Source organism: Echinops telfairi, unplaced genomic scaffold, assembly GCF_000313985.2.
Source record: "Echinops telfairi isolate 266 unplaced genomic scaffold, ASM31398v2 ScPeMD7_31;HRSCAF=116, whole genome shotgun sequence".
Lineage (NCBI taxonomy): Eukaryota > Metazoa > Chordata > Mammalia > Afrosoricida > Tenrecidae > Echinops > Echinops telfairi.
Genome location: NW_022103928.1, coordinates 28,532,934 through 28,539,683, shown reverse-complemented (window position 1 = coordinate 28,539,683; position 6,750 = coordinate 28,532,934). Strand labels below are relative to the sequence as shown.

Here is a 6,750-nt window from a genome sequence, read left to right as displayed (position 1 = left end):
GAAAACTCAGACGAGAGTGTAGTTAATGTTTGCTGATCACCCACAGGCCGGGCCCCACGGGGCCAGTCATCTCATTTCCATTTCATCTTTCCAGCAGCCTGCGGCACTAAACCAAAACGCCAAACCCACTGTCACCCTGCAGATTCGGGCTCACCGTGGCCCTGTAGAGGGTTGCTAAGACTGGAAATCTTTGTGGGAGTGGACAGCCTCACCTTTCTCTTGGGGAGGGACTGCTGGGTTTGAACCGCCAGCCATGGTTAGCAGCCCAACAGCAAACCCACCCGAGCCTTGTTATTTTAGTGCAGCTTTTCAGATGAGAACAGGGAGGCACAAAGTCACATGATTCCCTCCGGTCACACAGCCAGTGAGACAGAAAACTAGGATTGGCAAGCGGGCAAGCAGACACCCGGCTGTGTAGACAGGAAGCATTTGGATGGGGGCTCAGGTACTCAGTGGTACATGTTCTAGAATATACTTCCACGGGGGTGGGAATACACCAGAGTAGGCCAGCAGTGAAAGCGACCAGGACACTGTCCGCAGGGATGATTCTACGAGAGGCCGAAGGCTGGCTTTATGTTCCTCTGCAGGGATGGAGAAACAGGTATCTGCCCTGTGCTGGCCAGGGGAGGGCCTATTTCCACAATTCTTGGAGGTTGCCCATAGCTGAGGCAAACCCTTTGGCAAGGGACAAGGGTTTTGTTCAAAGTCCTGGATCAATTTTATTCCACTGTGCCAGCTGCTGAAAAATGGTCATTCAAATTAGCCTTTTAAAACCTCACACTCCCTGCCTTTAAGTTAAGAGCTGTGGACCGGTGCCCGAAACCCTGGTCTCCCTCACTCCTCGCACCACCTCTATCTGTTGCTCTCCTTGGCAGTAGATTGCCATTCCTGAGATGGGAGGGCTGAGTCTCCGCGGAATTCCATGCTGTTCTTTGGCTTCTGAAGGAAAGCTCTACTTGGGATTCCTTGAAGGTTGTTCCCGTTTGCCAGAGCTTTGCTTCTTTTTGGTGCCCAGAGCTGCTTCTGGTGAAGGGGTAGGAGGCTGTACCCAGGGATCTCAAACTCAGCCACTTCCAGGGACCGGGCAGGTGGGACTCGGACCCCTCCTGGAGCCTCTGCTCCCATAGGAGAGGGTAGCTGATGCCACTCAGCTGCAGACCGTTGTCAACAGGGGACCAGTGGGTTTGGAGTGGTACCATCTGACCGTGTTTCTAGCGAAACCAGAAATTCCAATGTTGACAGTGTGAACTCGTCCACTTTGGTAATCACAGACATTAACTCAAGAAACTGTAAAGTCCAGTGGAGGCCAGAGAAGCCAGTGTTGGATTCAGCCCGGGGACCCCCTAGTTTGAGACTTCTGACCTCTCTTAGCCATGGCTTGGTAAGGCAGGGCTGCTTCTCCGCATTGCCTCTGTGGAAACTGCGGTTCTGAAAGTGAGCCCTCATGCCTGAATCACAAAGAACGGGGAATGGAAGTGGGGAGACTCTGCCTGGAGGATAAAATTCCTTCACCCACCTTGACCTGGCTCCCCTGGCCTTCCCCACCCCCCTCCCATCTGACCAAGCCTTTGCTCTTGGTCACCTCTCCCCAGAGTTGTGGGTGGAGCATTTCCTGCTCCTTATCTTTGTTCCCCCTCTGTCCTGGCCTTTGAGACTGGGTTCTTCTATCTGGCCATCGCCCATGCTGTAAATCCCCTCACTCCAAAACGTGGCCACTAGCCCTACTACTCCCCAGCTAAAGGATCTTGGGTAAGTTACTTAAGTTATCTGGGACTCGGTTTCCCCTTTCTGTCAAACATGCGGGGGAAACAGGACCAACCTCATAGGACCGTGGTGAGGATTACTTAAGTTAAATGGGTTTCAAGTGCTTTGAACTGTGCAAGGCACACAGTTAAGTGCTAGAGAAGGATTTGTTAAATAAAATCAATTCAACAAACATTTGGTGACTGCTTTGTCTGTACCAGGCCCTGGGTCAGATGCAAGGAGGCATAGGGGAAGACTAAGTCCAGGTCTCAATGCTCTTGCAGTTGAATGACAGATGGCAGGACCAGCCTTGTCCTGGTTGGCGGGCACTGATGTCCTTGACTGTCATTACGATGTCCTCTGGCAACTTTTTACCCACTGAGGAAGGCTCAGAATACGCTTGGCTCCAAGGCTCAAACAGACTCGAGAGGCTGTTCACAGCTGGTAATGCTGGTTCTGCTTTTTAAACCAATACAGAAAACTGTCAGTGGGATTGTTGCCACCGTGCAGCATCACAAGACCCTTACCCCGTCACCTCAGCCCAACATGGGACACCTGTTCGCTCTGCAGGAGAGGGGCGAGAGGAAGGCCTGAGAGCCCAGAATTGGCGCGTCCTCAGTGGCCCTTTCAAAGCAGGGCCACAGGCCCCTGCCCTGGGAAATGGAGGCTGGGGAGTCCTGCCAGTGGCCAACCATATCATCTCCCTACTTAGACCTGCATCACTTTTTTTGTTTGGTATGTGATCAAATGTAAAATAAACTTTACCAGTTTCAAAAAGAAAAGAAAAGAAAACTGTCTTTCCAGTCTGCTCCTAGCATGTCTACTTGTCCCAGCCCAGGCCCTGCCTCAGTTTTCATCCCTTATACTGCCTGCCCCTGTCCCCACCCCACCCCAGTTCCCTTCTAAGTGCTCTTCTTCCTGCTATACCCACCCTTCCCGCCATTCATTCTCCAAACACTTACCTAGTTCTAGAGCGCCCGCAGGCCACAGTATTCCAGGCCTTGCTAGGATTCTTTGTTCTAAGTGCAATGGAAAGCCGGCACAAAAATTTTAATTGCGTTCTTTCCCTTTTTACTAGAGCAAATGGTATGGAAGACAACATTTTCCATTTCAGCCACTTATCAAAGGGGCTCTGCCGGTCTGTCTTCTGGCTGCTGGTGTAGACTGGAACCTCAGAGTGAAGGCAAGGGAGTGCCGAGGATTAGGGATGGCAAGCATGACCCCGTGACTGGTTCCCATAGCTCAGAGGACTCACCCTTCTCACAGAAGCTGCCATCCAATTCCTATTTAGGTTCAGGGTAAGGGTGATCCAGCCCCTTCTCAGGGGGCTGGCTCATTGCCTCACCCAGAGCCAGATAGACCCCATTGTTTGGGATTCAAGGCCCCTCACAAAGGACCCTAACCCCACATGAACTAGCCCTCCAGTCTGGTGCAGAGACCTCATCCAGCACCTCATGCTGGCCAGATAGTCATTTCCCTGAGCTGAGAATGCAGTCTGAGATGTGACTCCTGTCTTACCCCTTCTTTGGCTTCCGGTGCCCTCACACGCCTCTACAAACCTTAGCATGGCCCAGGCCACCTCTGCCTGGTGCTACTGCTGCTCTGTCAGACATGCCTTTGCCCAGGCAGTTTTCTCTGCCTAGAACTAGAACATGCCTCCGCCAACCCTGCTTTACCCGCTTGGTCCGTGTAGGCTCTGCCAAAGCTTTTCCTGGGCTCAAGCTCAACTCCAAAGCCAGTGGCTTCAACGCTTTCTACCACATGCAGGCACACGTGACCACGGCGAGAGTGTATACATATGTGTGTGTGTGTAGTATGTGCTGAAACAGGAACTGCACTCTTCGTTAGGAGAAGCAGGGGGAGGAGAGAGAGAGATTGGAGGAGGACTCCGTTGCCACTCTTCTCAACCTCAGTCTTTGCATCTATGAAATAGGTGCAATTACCCAGGTCAAGGAGAGAACTAGAGCGGGCACCACCTGGGACGGCTGTGGTGCTGCAGGTGCTGTCCATCCCTGGGGGGCTTCCTGGAGGAAGGGGCACCTGGGGCTAACAGAAGACCCCGTGTGTAGCTGCCTTGGCTGGAGGTGCAGTGGATGGGAGTCTGCTGGCGGTCAAACCGGAACTAGAGAGGGAGAAGGGGAGTTTGGGTGAGGAACCACTAAGGAATGAGTGTCCCCTCAGGAATGCTGCTGCAAACCTTCAAGGATGGTTCTGGGACCCTTCCAGGCAGGGGTCTAACCACCTCAAACCACCTCCCAGGGGCAGGGAGTGACAGCTGGTGCCCCAAGGAGAGAGGAAAGGCCAGCTTTCTTCTCCCACAGCCTCGCCCTCTTGCCCAAGGGCGGGGGTGGGGGGGTGGGGGTGGATGCAGAAAGCGCTCTCTGAGGACGCCCTCAGTCTAAGAAGGGCAAGAATAAGGGCACCCACCCCACCCCCGCCCCCCACTTAAAAATAGTGGCTCTGCCCTTGCTGGGTTCTGGGTGCCGTTCTGCGCGCTTCACCAGGTTAACTTTGGATTCTCATGGAGGCGGGATCCGCTGTTCTCCTCGTCACGTTCAGGATGAGGAAACCTAGGCGCAGAGAGAAAGTGACAGGAACAGAGGCCCGGCCAAGTCAAGACCCCAGAGCTCTCCTCACGCAGGTTTCCAGCACCATCTGGGTTCACCCCCACCCTCGGCTAGGGAAGGCAGGGAGGGTGGGGCCTACTGGTCCCATGTCTTAAGGAGACACCAACAGTCAAGGTGAGCGTGGTCGTTTGGATCTCAGGCCCTCTCCAGTGAGCCAGGCGGCAGGGCGCGTGGTGGCGTTGGGTGGCTGGTGGTAGTAGGACAGAGGTGGGCGGGTGGGGGGGTTCTGTAGCTATTCAGCAAAAAGCAGGAAGGGGGCTGAGGTCGGGCTGTACCACGTAGCTCCAGCCTTTGGTGGGCAGGGGAGGCCCAGTGTGCGCCCTGAGGATCGAAGGTGTGCGCGCGCTCTCGGCGTGCCCGGGCTCTTTGTGTGTCCCCAGTGCGCGCGTGCGTGCGCGTGTGCATGTGTGTGTGTGTGTGTGCGCGTGTGTGTCCGCGCGCGCGCCTCTGTGCTTGAGGCGGGGCCGGGCAACCAGGCCCCGCCCCCGCCCGGCCCCGGCCCCGCCCCTGGCCCGGCCGAGCTGGTATTTTTCCACCCAGCAGGATGGGTGATGCTGAGAGCTGCCTGCTCAGACAACAGACACGCGAGGTCAGGAAGAAGCCGCTTATAAATTACCGCTTCCTCCGCGCCGCCGCCAGCGCTGAGCCCCGGCCGCTAGCTACAGCCCCGCGCCGCCGCCAGCGCCGAGCCACGCGGACACGGAACGCCGAGGCGGGCAGGCGCGGAGAAGCCGCGGGGAGACCGCGGGCCAGAGATCGGGCGGGCAGGCGGTCGCCGGCCAGCGGAAGGCAGCGCGGGGAGCTCCGGGGCCACCCCAGGTACGGAACGCGGGGCGCGGCCGCCCCAGGTACGGGGATCGCGGGGCGCCACGCGGGCGGGCCGCTGGGGCCCCAGCGCAGCCCCGCTCTCTGGAGCCCCCTCCCCAGCCCGGCCCCTCGCGCCGCTGCCGGGGGTGCTCTCCAGCCTGGCCTCGTCCCTCTGCCCTCCCGGATTGCCCTATATGAGCCCCTTTCATCACCGAAGGAAGGAGGAAGAAGCCCCTTGATCGACCCCGCTGGCGGGACTCTTATTGTTTCGCTGGCGAAAGGGCTGGATCTTCTCGTGTAGGTGGCAGAGGTGTGTGTGTGTGTGTATGTGTGTGTGTGTGTGTGCGCGCGCGCGCGCCCCCATCCCCATCTTTTCGTCCGTCCCTGTGACCCTGTGCACGTTTGTGTGTGAGTGGCTGTTTTCTTTCTCCGTGTCCTCAAGAGTGTGCACTGGCTGATGTGTGTTTGTGCGACGGTGTGCCCCCACCCCCATGCGTTTCTGTGTGGCTGTGTCTCGTGTCTTGGGCTCTGTGCGCTTATGTGTGCACACGAGTGTGTCTGGGTGTTGGGCAGTGTGGCTGTTTCCGTCGGAGTCCTTGCCTGTGTATGCGCACGTGCATGTCGCCTACTGGGTGGCTCCAATGCGGCTGTGTCTCCGGGTCCCTGGCTGTGCCCGAGGGGAGTGCCCCCGTTGCTCAGAGGGCCCAAGGACCAGAGCGGGTCCACCTGGGCAGTCACTGATTGCAAACAGGTGAAGGGGTGGCATATCTCTGAGGAGATTGCATAGCATGTATGGGGTGGTGCTAGTATTCATTCTTTCCAAGCCTTGGTGGGAGGCCGGAGGGTGGGGTAGGTGGGCATCGGGCAGGGACAGCCTGACAGATAACATTCTCCTCCCAACATCCACCTCCCTTGTGTGGATACCCATTGGGGTTCACATCCTCCTCTGAGCAGAGATGCCAGGGCCAGTGAATCCCCAGAACCCCTTGTCTAGCAGAATCCAGCAGCCTGAAGGCTAGAATTAAGCCTGGACTGGTGGGGGACCCTGTGGGCAGCCTTCATGGGCATGAGGAGGGAGGTGTGTGCTGGGCAGGGCCCTAGCCTGGCTATTTTCGTTACCGCTGGCCTTTGCCAGTGTTGGCCTCTCCCCAGGACCAGCCCCAAAGGCATGGGAGGCGGTCTGAGACCCCATTTTCCTGGCCTGGGGGGAATAAATCTGCGCAGCGACTGCCCAGATGCTGGAGTGGAGGGTCTCCCGCGGAGGTTTCATGGCACGTGGCTTCATTTGGATTTGGGTAATTTGGCCCCCGCATTGGCACTGCTGGCGACGTTCAAATAAATGTCACAGAGGAGATCTTCTCCAAAATTCTTTTTAATTTTTTTGTTGGCTGGAAGGGAGGGGAGCTCACCCAGAGTCTCCCAGCCAGAAGGAGTTTATTTTTATGAGAGAGCACGCCGGTGAGCGCCTAGCAACCGCCCGCCTCTCTCTCAACCACAGTCATCCAAGGCGCGTGGGGTGGGCGTGAGGGGCTGGGCGGAAGGGAGAAATGTTATCGGGATGGTGTTGTGGGAC

At 57.0% G+C, this 6,750-nt stretch overlaps 1 protein-coding gene across 1 annotated transcript in view; it reads left to right on the top strand.

Moving 5' to 3' along the window:
• The first annotated feature begins 4,982 nt into the window (after positions 1-4,982).
• Positions 4,983-6,750, top strand: part of SLC6A6 (solute carrier family 6 member 6) — a 94,276-nt gene continuing 92,508 nt past the window's right edge. The window contains exon 1 of the mRNA XM_045289798.1: positions 4,983-5,189. The gene's annotated coding sequence lies outside the window, so the exon portion shown is untranslated. The remainder of the gene's footprint in view (positions 5,190-6,750) is intronic.